We start from the raw sequence: 13221 nt of genomic DNA on the forward strand, positions 1-13221 counted from the left end.
TGCTCCTACCCCACTCCCTCCCTCAACATGGGGACATTCCTGTAAATTGGCTATTGGATTGGTATCAGTTGATACGGCAATCAGCCAAGGAAATCTTTTATCGGTGCACCCCTAATCTATCTATTGATCAATATAAAGTAGGCTCTAACATATATATAGATATATATATATAGTAGAGTCTCTTTCTTTTTCCTGCTTCCTATCCTCCTTGAAGAAGCTATATGTATCCATGGCTGTACTCCAGTTGTGTGAATTTTTGCATCCCATCTCCATAATCCCAATTATATCATATTCTTTGATTGTACTAGGACATCCATTTTTTTCCTCTTTGTTCCTATGCTTCCTGCCATAGTATATTGTCACAGAGCACTGAGGTGCCCTGCTCCCAAAGAGGGGAAAACGGCTAGGGAGGCAGCCCTGGCAGGGAATAAGGAGCCCAGCTGTGGGTTGCCAGGGCAACCAGAGAAGGTCAGCTGACCACTAGGGGCAGAGCCTAGCTCCCTTTATAAACCCTAGGGTGCTGGGGCCAGAGGCAGTTCCCTGCCAGTAGCCCAAGAGGAAAGAGCTCTGTCATGGAAGAGAGGGGAGGCCTGATGGCAGGAGCAGCGCTGGGCACTGCTGAGGGATGGAGTAATCCCTAGGTACGCTTAAAAGTTCTTATGGCCAAGCGGCTTCCATTTTAAGTTATAGCCAGAGGGCTTGTGTTTATGTTGCTGTTTGTTAATCCGGTGGTTTGGGTGAGGCTATTAGGGGTTGGAGGAGGCCTCATAGGGGACTCACAGTGGAGTGTGAGGACCCCAGTGCCAGTGAGGGCGCAGCATTTGTGGTGCATAGACCTCAGCCCCAGAGGGGGGGGGGCAGTTGAGAAGCCCCAGAGAAGGGGGTGTTACTGAGGAGCCCCAGTGAGGGCATGGTGAGCCCAAGGGGGGGGCAACGTGATAGAGAAAGCCCCAGAGAGAGGGCGATAGTATTGAGGAGCACCCAAGAGGGGGACAAAAGCCCCAGTGACAGGGTGGCTTGACAGAGAAGGCCCTGAGAGAGGGCAGAGCGCCCTGAGAGGAGGCAAAAGCCCCAGAGAAGGGGGCAGTTACAGAGAAGCCCTAGTGCGGGCGTGGTGAGCCCCGGAAAGGGGGCAGCACTACTGGGGGAGCCCCAGAGAGAGGGGGGCAGTTGCCAAGGAGCCCCAGAGAGGGGGGCAGTTGCTGAGGAGCCCTAGAGGAGGGGGCATTATGGGGGAGCCCAGAGAGGGGGCGGCGACTGGGGAGGCCCAGACAGAACAAAAGGGGGCCTGTGAATAATTAGGTTGAGACATAACTTCCATTCCATCGGCGAGGTGTGGACTGCGGTGTAGGGGAGGAGACGGAGCTGCAGATAGCGCCTCCTGGCAGCAGGGCAGTACAAGGGCAGCCTCCCGCTAATTAACACCAATTAATAACAAGGCATGGCAGGAGGTTGCCCCAGGAACAGGTGTGCGGGCCCCATTTAGGTCAGCCCAGATCATGTACCTGTCACATACATAAACTATAAACACTTCAGGTATCTGGTTGCCCTGTCTTTTCCCTGAAAAAATTGCTAAGGCTTATGCTATTACTTTTCCTTACTAAGTTTTTATCCAGGTCCCCACGCTTTTTAATTACCTATGGGCTTTTGTCCCCATCCTCTGGTGAACCTAGTTTAAAACCTACCTTACTAAGTTAGCAAGATTATATGTTAAGATACTTTCCATTCCTTCATCAGGTATACCCCATAGCTCTTCCTAGCAATCCATTTTCTTGAAATACCACCCTATAGTTGAAGAAGGCAAAGCGCTGCTAGTGATACCATCTACACAACCGTGTGCTGATCTCCAGAATGTACCTGCTCCGAGCTGGGGCTTGTTCATAAATTGGAAGGATTGATAACCACACCATCTGGGCCTCCATCCCCTTCATCCTTGTGCCCAGAGCCATATAGTCACTTTTTATGTGCTTGAGGTCACCCCTGGAAGTATCATCAGTGGTCAGCATGGAATAGTGGTCAGAGGGCCAGCTGAGTCTTGGCAACCTCTCCATGATGTCTTGGATGTGGGATTCTGGCAGGCAGCACATCACCTGAGCCAGCAGGTTATACCAGCAGATGAATGCCTCCGTACTCTTTGGGGGGGAGTCCCCAACCATGACCACTCATTACTTCCTCTTGGTAGCCTGGATCCTGAGAGACTACCTAACATCTTTCACAACTAAAAAGGGTCAGAAAACATAAATAAAAAGTAATATCAAAACAACCATACAGTGCTGATGTACATGAATTGATCATCTGGCTCATCATTTTAAAGTGTTTTTGTTCAAGATCCAGGCCCAGAATGACAAAAGTGTCAAAATTAAGTGTTTGTACAGGGGTTTAGTTATATATTTTATCCAAAGAGGAATCTTTAGATATACTATCAATAGTTCAGTAGATTGCGGTTGAAATCCTATCAATATTGTTTGAAGAAAAAACATAATTTTCATAATCCATTAGCTTCTGTTAACATATCCAAGACAGCAATCTATACTCCCTTCCTGTATTACCAATCAAACTAGATATCACTTGTCTTGACAATCTACCTATGTAAGTAAGTCTAAGTGGGAAGAGTCTGGAAAAAAAATATTGTGAGAAGCATGTGACAACATGTTTGTAAAGCTTACATGCTCTCCAAAGATCTTGCTAAGATTCAGGGATGGGCTATCTAGAGCACAACCTTCTTCCTGCAGTAAGGCAGTAATGTATATTTTATATACTCAGAACACAGGGATGCGAGTTGTAACAAATGTTATTGATATATAATTCTATAACACTACTTTTTTATGAAAGAGCTAATACTTAGAACTAACAGAACCATCTGCTAAATAAATTTATGGAAATGCTTCTTTAATTTCCAATTACATGCCTCTGTTTTTAGAGGCAAAGTTTGTAAGACTGAAATTTTCTCCATTTTATAGTGTGAAACTGCAGGATGTTCATTTTAATATTGAGTAATCTCTGGCAATTTGCCTTTGGGATAATTTGCCTGGTTTAATGTGCCATTGTTCTGATTCCCTTGGGTATGCCCCCTGCCTCCTCATTATCAACTCCTGATAATTGGTCACCACTGGATAATTATTACTTTATCTGCCTTCCCTTTGGGCTGCTGAATTATCCAGAGTTCACTGTATTGCTTTTGATTACAATGTTTTAGCAGATGTGGCAGAGTTGTATAGAATGTTGAGTGCAGTGGAACTATTTTTTTTATGGAGAAAATAAGAACCTGAAATTAAAATATGGATAGTAGCAATATCTCTGGCACAATCTGTATAAATTGACTGCTTGGCCATCTGCAGTCTACAGCCTCATTACCAGCTTGTCCTGAGCTTCCCAGACTGTTGCATTTCTGTGGCTGCTGTAGGGCATGATTTAAAAACTCACAGGAGTCAATGGCTGTCTTTGCCTCAGTGGACTTTGGATAAGACCCAAAGCTAATCATCTGAGTAAAAGCTATCTTCCATTCCTCTCGTTGCTTCCAAGAAAATAACAATGGATTTTTTTCCCTTTAGAAGAAAGTTTTATTTCCCACCAGACTATTTAATGGCAAGAATTTGAAATTAGTACAGTAAATTAGTTTTTTTTCCACAGAAATTTATTTTTTAATTGAAGAACACCCTTTCCTCAACATCAGTATTTTGTCTTAAACTTTATATTTGGAGGAATTATTATATTTTTGGTTTAGATTTAATAGAAATTTAACTGTCTAAATTTTTCTTTTAAAGGTAGCACGTTTAAAAACACTTTTATATAAATGAAAAATATTTTAATATTTAACATTTCATATTTAAAAACAACAAATAAGGTACTAGCAATATAAAACCACATATTTCACTAAGATATCAACAAATTGTGATATTTTTAAACAATTTTATATATTTCATTCTTTTTGTACAAGTTCTAAGAATGAATCTGCCTTGAGCCATTTGAAATGAACTTTGGACTAGCCATTTTTTGGGTGGTTGGTTTCCACATCTTTGTCCTGTGTTACTGGTGATGTGTGGATCTCAAAGCACTATACCAGTCTTATAAGGTACTCTACTCCTGTTCATTTTGCTGAAAAGTATTACAGCATCAAATAAATATTTACTTCAGTAAATTATAAGGTTCAACCACACATACTAATTAGTCACTGGGAGAAATTAAGTAATAACAATAAATATCAGAAAATAAAGCATAAAATAGACAGACAAGTCAAGCTCTCTACAGTACTGTATAAACAGACAGACATAACTATTAAGTCTCATGTATAATTGTAATAGTTTTCTTTTTTTATTTGAAGAAGGGAGGATATTTTGGACATTTGAACTCAGCTCTTGAATTCAGCATAAATGGATCTAAATTCCAATTTAAACACCCCCTATTCAAAATTGTAGCTCAATTTTTTGAGATGGCCTCTACTGTTTTCTGTTGAAAAATTTGTTTTGGAACAGAATGGCAGGTCTATTCTACTAGTTTTTTGTTTTTGTTTGTTGTTGTTATTTCTAATGTAATGACAGCAAAAGATACCACCTGAAAGAAGTTTCATGTACAGGTGACCTTCGCCATTCATGGGGGATACATTCTCGTATCCCCCATGAATGGCAAAAATCTGGGAATAAGGCACTGCGTTCATGAACGCAGTCTGTGTTCATGAAAGCAGTGCCCCCAATGGATGGGGGGGGGGGGGCACAGCTCCGGCGGCAATGGCGGGAGCGCAGTGGCGGGAGCCTGGCAGCGGCAGTGGGAACCCAGCAGCAGCAAGCACAGAGCTCCTAAGGAGCTCCTATAAGTGTATAAAGTGTATTTAAAATGTGGGTTTGGCATTCATGAATATTTGAAACCATGAATGCCAAACCTGTAAATAGCAAGGGTTTCCTGTACTTATATAAGGATTGAATCTAGCCCATTCTCGTTTTTGCTAAATGTTTGAGGGGACCAAGAGATGCCCTGGCTTTTTTTTGTTGCTTCTAATGGTACAATATGAAAAGCCAAGTCCAGCTACTGAACTGAATGCAATAAGTATATATAATCATGTTTTTACAGTTAAAGGGATCACATTTCTCACTTCATATTAGAGAGATGGCAACACACAAATGTTAAAGGTCAAATCATTAGATGTTTAAGACAAGTTGAATACCACAGACTGTGTAAAAAAACCCAAAACAACAAAAAAAAACAACAAAAAAACCCCACACTCTACTTTGAAAAATCACAGAATCGTAGACAAGTAGGGCTGGATGGGACCTCTGGAGGTCATCTAGTCCAAACCCTCACTGAAGGCAGGATCATCCCTATCCAAACTGTCCCATACATGTCCTAGTCTAACCTGTTTTTAAAACTACACAATCAATCCCATTGCACAACTCATCATCAGCAATCTTTTGCAGTTGAGGATGATTGTCTTCCTTGACTATCTTATCCATGGGTCTGAAGATGGCTGATGAGGCTTATCCAGTATCAACGGATTCTGTTGCAGCTTTTTTTGCAGGGATATGTTTCTGTGTGAGCTGAGTGGCTCTGGGTTCTTGATTCTTTCTGCAACATGCTGTGCTCCTGCTTTTTGATCTCCTGTTATCATTGTAAGGTTTCAGAGTTCTGAGATCCTTCCAGCATATTCTTCCTTCATTTGTGGTGCTGCTGGGCAATAGTCTCCCATTGGCTTATGCCAATGTTGCATTTGTTTTCAAGTTGGCCTTGGGGATATTGAAACAAAGAGCCTGGGGCTCTCTGTTACTTTAAGGGAAGCAGCAGTCTACCCAGGGAGCACTGCAGGCCAGGAAGGACACCACAGCTGCAGGTCACTGGGATAACAGGCTAATGGAGCAATCAGCAGTCATCTTCCAGCAGTCTGCTGACCGGATATAGGCAGGGCCCTGGGAGATCATAAGCACAAGGCTGAGGCAGGCTTGGGGGCTTTTCTCCCTGGCAGCCATAGGGGAAGGAGCTCCTGTCCAAGAGAGCCACTCAAGGATGTTTGCTGCCTGCTTTGCTACCTGCAGGAACAGTGAATCCCAGGATGCTGTAATAGTAAGTAAAGGCCTACACTCTTAAAGGGGCAGGGGGCAATTCCCAATATTATTTATGTTATAGCCCAGGGGCTGTGTTTATGCTGTGCTGAGTATTGGCTACCAGAGAGGGGCACAGACACACAAAGGCCAGGGGCCTGGTGCCAGAGAAGGTGCAGCCACACAGGAGCCTGGGGCCTGGCAGACCTGGGATTATAGAGCCACACAGGAGCCTGGGGCCTCTGGGATTATAGAGGCCCAGCCAAGGGCCTAGGGGATCAGTGAGGACCAGTAGGGTGCTGGACCCTAGCAGGGGTTCAGTGGAACCAGGGCTATGCAAAGGTCTGTAGGCAGCCTCCCTATTTATCATTATTTCATCAAGGCATGACAGGCGAGATGGGAAAGTGCCCTAGGGGATGAGTGGGGCACAGTCATGCAGTCACCAGGGGGCATTTTGGCCATCCCTGGGACCCTGACGTGTTACAGACATCCTTGGAGTGCTTTCTCTGCCCTCCCCTTGAGCATATGCCTTGACTGAGCTGGGAGAAAAAAACTTGCTTCAGGAGTCTGGAGTCAGACATCTGGATGATGTGATTGGCTCAGCTAAGTTGATTTTGGGTGATCATCACCTTGATGCTTATGGTATTTTCTTGCAAGAGAACTGTAATGTTGGTCTGTCTGTCTTGTCACTGCTTTTGAAGGATCTTCTGCAGTCAGTGTTGATAGTATGCCTCTAGTGGCTTAAGATGTCTCCTGCACGCTGTCCTTGACTCAGCTCTGAACAGTAAGGTGTGGATCATGACTGCTTGATAAACCATGAGCTTGGTTTTGGAGCTGATGTTGCGATCTTTAGACACATTTTCTCAGGTGTCCAAAGGCTGTACTTGCACCTTTGAGGTAGTGCTGGATTTCTGCATCGCTGTCAGCCTTATGTGAGAGATGGCTTCTGAGGAACAGAAATACTCAACGTTGTCCAGAGTCTCCCCATGAATCTGAATTACCAGAGCTGGAGACTGCTCATTAAGAGCTTGTTGATGGAGGACCTTTGTCTTCTGAATGTTAAACATCAGTCCCACTTTCTTTCATGCCTTATGAAGATGTTGACGTTTGCCTGAAGGTCTGCTTCTGAGTGAGTACACATTTACAGCATCATCAGCATACGGGAGCTTGGTGATTGACATCAGGGTAGTCTTGGTTTTGGCTCAAAGTTAGTGGGAATTAAACAACTTACTGTCCATTTTATAGTTTAGCTCCACTCTGACTGGAAGCTTGTTGGTGGTCAGATCACAGCAATGAATATTGAAGAGTGCTGGGGTGATAACACAGCCTTGCTTAACTCATCTTAACCTCAAAGGGATCTGTGATAGAGCCATTATTGAGAACCACTGCTCACATACCATTATGGAGCAGGCAAAAAATGGTGATCAGTGGGCATCCATACTTCAGAAGCCATACTACACAGCACTTCTCAGTTGACAGAGTCAAAGGCTTTCATTAGGTTAAAGAAGGCCATGTAGAGAGATTTACGTTGTTCCTGACATCTTTTCTGCAGCTGGCAAGCAGTGAAGATCATGTCAGTTGTACCTCTTGATGCCCTAAACCCACACTGAGATTCTGGAAGCAAGTATTCAGCAAGTGAAAGGATAATGTTCAGGAGGGTTTTTGCAATGTTCTTCCCTGTGGTGGACAGCAAAGCAATCCCTCTGTAATGACCAGACTTGTCACCTTTCTTGAAGATTGTCACAGTCATGGAGTCCCTGAGGTCATCTGGGATTTTCTTATCATTCCATAGCCTTAAGATGAGGGCATGAAGCTGTAATGCGAGCTCCTCTCTGCCCTTCTTGAAGATTTCAGCAGTGATTTCATCAGCTCCAGGTGCCTTATCATTCTTCATCTGCTTGATGGCTTTCCTAGCCTCATCAGGGCCTGGATGGGGTGTTATGAGATGGAGTTGAGAATATGCTTGTTAACAACAGAGTCACAACTACAAGGCTTATTGCCCAAAGGCACCAAAAGCATTACACCCTTTAACAGGTAAAGATGGAGGACAATGGCTGTCAGTGTCCTGCTGCTACAAGGTCTGTTAAATGCCCACAGCACATACCAATCTGACCACCCCTGTAACCTTTGTCATGGCAGGCTTCAGTAGCAGAGCCCCTCTGGACTCTCAAGGACCATCTCCACTGGCTCCCCAGGATCAGAGGCTTATACTCCAGTGTCCCAGTGTTCCCAACTCTCCTCCTTTGTCTGTGTTAGTTTCACTCCCTTCCTCGCCCTGGCAGTGGGCCAGAAATACCTGTGCTGCTGCAAACAGGGCTGATCCTGATTGAGCAGCTGCTGACAACATCTCATCTGCTGTTCTTTCTTAGATGTTGGCTCCAGTGGGACAGCTAAGTCCCCTGCCCCCCCCCCCCTTGCTATCACGTCAGGAGAGTTTTCCTTCACACTTTTACACCTCCCCCCCACCTGCAATCCCATCCACCACTCCCCCCAGCCTGTTTTAGACTGGGTTCCTTGCACAGCTCCTGTCACTGGCAAACATCTGCACAAGTGAAACCTGATCTACAATCATGCGGCTTGAAGTAAGCTGTATGATCATAAACTGAGTCCTGTGAATGTGTGTACGTACCCTGAGTGTAATTCTCTCCACATTATGAATCCACCTACTGCCTCCTGTCTAATGCATAGATTATAAATTATTTGGGGAAGAGGTTTTTGTGGTCTGTGAGGGCCTAACAAAACATGACTCTGGTCCATTACTAGAACTAAAGTACTGCAAATAATAAATACCACTACTAATAGTAGTGATCTACTTTAATAATCATCTACATCACCAAAGAAAACATGACTTCTCCAGTATAACCAAGCTTTTTCAAGGTTGTATAGAGGTTTTTTTTTTTTTTCGTTTCTTTGTTTTGTTCTGTTCTGTTTAGGGATCTATTAATGTTTCCTTGTCTATGGGTCCATTATCCCATAGTTGTTTTTTGGGGGTTTTTTTTGGGGGGGGGGAGGTGAAGGGTTTCTCCCAACTGAGTCCCATGATCATTTTGGTGCTAGTTATCAAGGAATGGAAGTTACATTTAAATCTAGAATTATTTAGCAAGCAGGTAAGCACACACTCCAATATTGTGGTAAAAGCTAAGCATATGTTTAAATAATTTGCTGAATGGGAATTAACAACTGAGTTGTATCTTTTCTAGACATTCCTCCATTTTTCCCCACATTCCCCACTTATTACTATTTACACTGTTATTCAGTGAACATACTTGCACTTTTCATAACTAAAATAGTGTGTAGGCAGGTGGCAAAATATTGAGAAGAATTATTTTCAAACATCTGCTCAATTTTTTCCAACAAATTTGCTTCTATAATCTGTGTTCCTTTTCTGTGAGTGGCCTAACTCTCAGAAGTTTGCCAGCAAAAAACAAGTTTTCCAGCAGGAAATAATCTAGAAAATAGCTGTTTTAGGCAAATATTGCAGGAACAAGTTTCCAATATTTTTGTGAGGATCTGCACTGAAAACCCGATTCTGTGAAGTAAACTCAGGAACAGACTGCAGGCTATTTACTGTATTTTCCATTAGGTAATAAGAACATCCCAAGTGACCTACTTTTCCAATGAAACAGTTCACATTTTGCACTGTGAATATTCAACACTTTCAGTTAATTTGTTAGCCATCAATCACCTCAATTAAGTTTGCAAAAAAACACAGACAACATATAATTTCGAACATGAACAAAATATTTAGAGAACTTGTTCTGTGTGGACAATTCTCAAGAGATAAGTTACAAGGAATGCATATTTTGCTGAAAAAAATTCTCTGAGTATTAGTTGTGCCACTTTGTATACCACTAAGAGTTTTATAGACTTGCCCAAGGTCAGTGGATATGTCAACACTAGAACGTCTCTCCTGATTCAAACTTTGTACTTTATCTACTGAACCAACTACAGACAGAGAGAGCAACAAAAGGAATTGGTTGCATAGTATTTACTGTATTTCTATCATCAGTGTGGCTAAAAACCTATTCATCTGCTAAAACTCAAGCCCTCAAAGTTCTTATGGGCTAGGGACAGAAGTTATGCATAGACCAGTTTAAGTGATCAGAAACTAGTTTAAACCTGTAACAGAACAGAAGGTCAGTGCAATTAAACCACTTAAATGGCTGTAACCAGATTAAGATAAATCTGATTGAATGTAATATCAGACTGAACTGATTGGTAAAACCATTTTTTGGAACTTTTGTCTAAGACCCCTTCCCAGTTTAAATTAACTCAAAATCCCCTAGCATCTCAGGGTGCTTTGCAGTCCTGGGCTCTGCCATCTGCTCCAGCAGACTAGGGTTGCCCTGCCCCTCTGCTCCCTAGCCAAAGCAGTATCACTGCTGCAGCTGGTTGAAAAAGTGGGGTGGAGGAAGGGTTGGGGACATAGCAAGATGTCATCCAGGCTAGCAGGCTGAGCTGGAAGAAACTCCCTCCCACACCTGCAAGGGACCCCAGCTGGGGTCTTCTAGGCAGGAGTGAAGCAGCTCCTGCCTGGCTTTTCCACTACTCCCCACTGAAGTCAAGGGGGAAGGGGCATGGCCAGATGCCAGCCAGGCCAGCACAATGAGGTGGGGGGGGAGGGGGTTTAACCTCTCCCCCACACCTGCACAGGACTGCAGCCAGGGTCTGCCTAGCAGGGGTGAAGCAGCTCCTGCCTGGCTTTTCCCCTGCTCTCAGCTTGAGTGCAAGGGCAGGAGGTGTGACGATATACCGGCCTGCCCAGCATGCTGAGGCGGACGGGGGTGAGTGGGTTTAAACCCCCCTCCCTCCCCTCTGCCTCAGTCTGCCGGCATGACCAGCACCTGGCCATGCCCTCTGCCCTTCCAATCAAGCAGGGAGCAAGGGAAATGCTAGGTAGGAGCTGCTCTGCCCCTTCCAGGCAGACCCCAGCTGGGGTCCCATTCAGGTTGGGGGTTTAAACCCCACTTCCTGGTTCTGGACCCCAGCTGGGGTTTGCCCTGAAGATCAAACCTCTGCCATAATTCTGACCCCCCTCACTCCCTACTCAAGGGTGGGAGAAGACAAACATTCCTAGGATTTTCTCCCTCACTCAAGCAGACAATGGGGAGCATGGCCATGTCGCAGCCTAGGGTTGGCATGCTGAGGCAGGGAGGAGGTTTAAATCCTGCTCTGAGGCCTGGGCATGCTGCCTCTGCTCAACCAGGAAGAGGGAGAAAGCCCTGAAGGGCTTCTCTCCTCCCTTCCCTTTGGTAGTGGCTGGGAGGCATACTCTAGTATCCCCCAGCTTCTGGCCTGAGCCACTGCAGACATGTGGCTAGATTTCCAGAATCAAAAGTGAATGTGTGTTCACTTGCTTTTCAGTTCAATCTATGCAGATTAGACTAACCTGAAAAGATTGAATCAATTCAACCTCTGACTTTTTGACTGTCTGTACTTAGCACTAAAGAGCCACCTTCTCTTCCCTCCCCCCACCTCCCCAGTGCAACACATTGAAGTTTTTGATTCTCTTACCATCACTTTCTAGTTGTAAATCACTTCAAATAAAAATGTCTTTTGCTAGCAGGAAGTCTTGAAGGTAATTAAAGAAACACACAAGAGAAAAATCATAACTGGATGAGATTGTTAATAGATATTTTTATATAAACATGAAAAAGATGATGATGACAGCTGAGAATGACAGTGAGATTGATACAGTGGTGTCACAACCCAATTAAATTGTGCCCATGCCACTGAGCAAGAGATACCATTCAAATCATCCTCATTTTGATGATTAAGGGTTAAAAGACATCCCTGCCAAAAATTCCTTGAAACAAAACGCGGCCGGAATACTATAGATAATTGGTCAGCTGAAATAAAAAGCGAGGGGAAACTATATATAATTGGTCAAAAAATAAGCGTAAGCTCCTCACACATAGCACACACGTAACAGGTAGAGAAACCTAACCCACTACCTTGTAACTTGAGGAGACAAAAGAGCTGCTGCTTGCCAAAAAAATTAAAGATTCCACATAACGGCTCATCATTGGGCGTCTATGTCAAACACCTCTGCCTATAAATAGTTTAACAGTTTCCGCCCAAGTCGGAGAGCTCTGGGGATCTCACAGGAAACACCTGTGCTTGTCACCAGAGAATTGGAAAATTGATCAATTCCTAATCAATCACCCCGTCAGGAACAAAGGCTCGTCTGCGTTGTCATCACTATCTAGGCGACGTAAGTAAACAAACTCCTGTAACCTACACGTGTCTGTGCCTGGTTAATTCCACTCCATCCATCAATTACCTGCCTGCCGAGTTCGAAATCTAAACACTCCGGTGTATGAGTCAGACAAGCTGCCGGCGGCTGCTCTGATTCACGACATGGCGTCACGAACAGGATGCTTGGGAAACGTAATGGAGTTGGAATTAATTAAGAACTGTCCCTGGCGTAGTGGGGGACGCCGCGTGGATAACGCGGATGAATTATGGGCTCATATCGTTTATCACCAAGCGGGCGGAACGGAGACAGGGTGCATCAGCGGCTATTTCTCGTTAAGAGAGGAAGGGGGAGTCAGCAAGGAATGGGCCACAGACTTAACCCCTGGGGCATTCGGATGCATTATGGCTGGTGAACGAGTTCTATACAGGCCCCGGGAGGTGACCGAAACAATAACCCTGGCCCGGGTAAAACCAACAGCCGCAGCAAATCCAACCCCCTCCCAAGAATGCACTCACTGTATACGCCATGTACGGGAGGGCAGGGAGTCGACGCCGGCTGACACGTTTAATTGCCCAACTCTGGTGCTTGAGTCGCGTGGCCATGAGTTGCTCACCCAGCTTCGTGAAAAATTAGAAACAGAAGGCCGCACTGCGACAAAGTGGGCTGGCCCAAAGTGGGACAAAGGAAAAATGATAAATGTGCTGTTTTGGGCCTTTATGGGTGTGTTGCAGGAGAATGCAGACTTGGAGGCCCAATTGGCCATGGCCGGGAAGGCAGCCATGGAGGTGGCAACAAAAGAAGGGCGCGAGCCCTCACCCGAAAATGGTGCTGGGGAAAAGAAAGGGCGGGACAATGAAAAGATTCCACACATTTCACAAGGAGGATGGTCAGCCGCAGTACCACCTACGGCCCCACCTCCAGCCGCGGTACCACCTATGGCCCCGCCTCCTAAAGTAGTGCCACCCACGGGCCCGCCCCTTGAGGTGGTACACGGCA

This window comes from Alligator sinensis, unplaced genomic scaffold, assembly GCF_000455745.1.
Source record: "Alligator sinensis unplaced genomic scaffold, ASM45574v1 scaffold615_1, whole genome shotgun sequence".
Taxonomy (NCBI): Eukaryota; Metazoa; Chordata; order Crocodylia; family Alligatoridae; genus Alligator; species Alligator sinensis.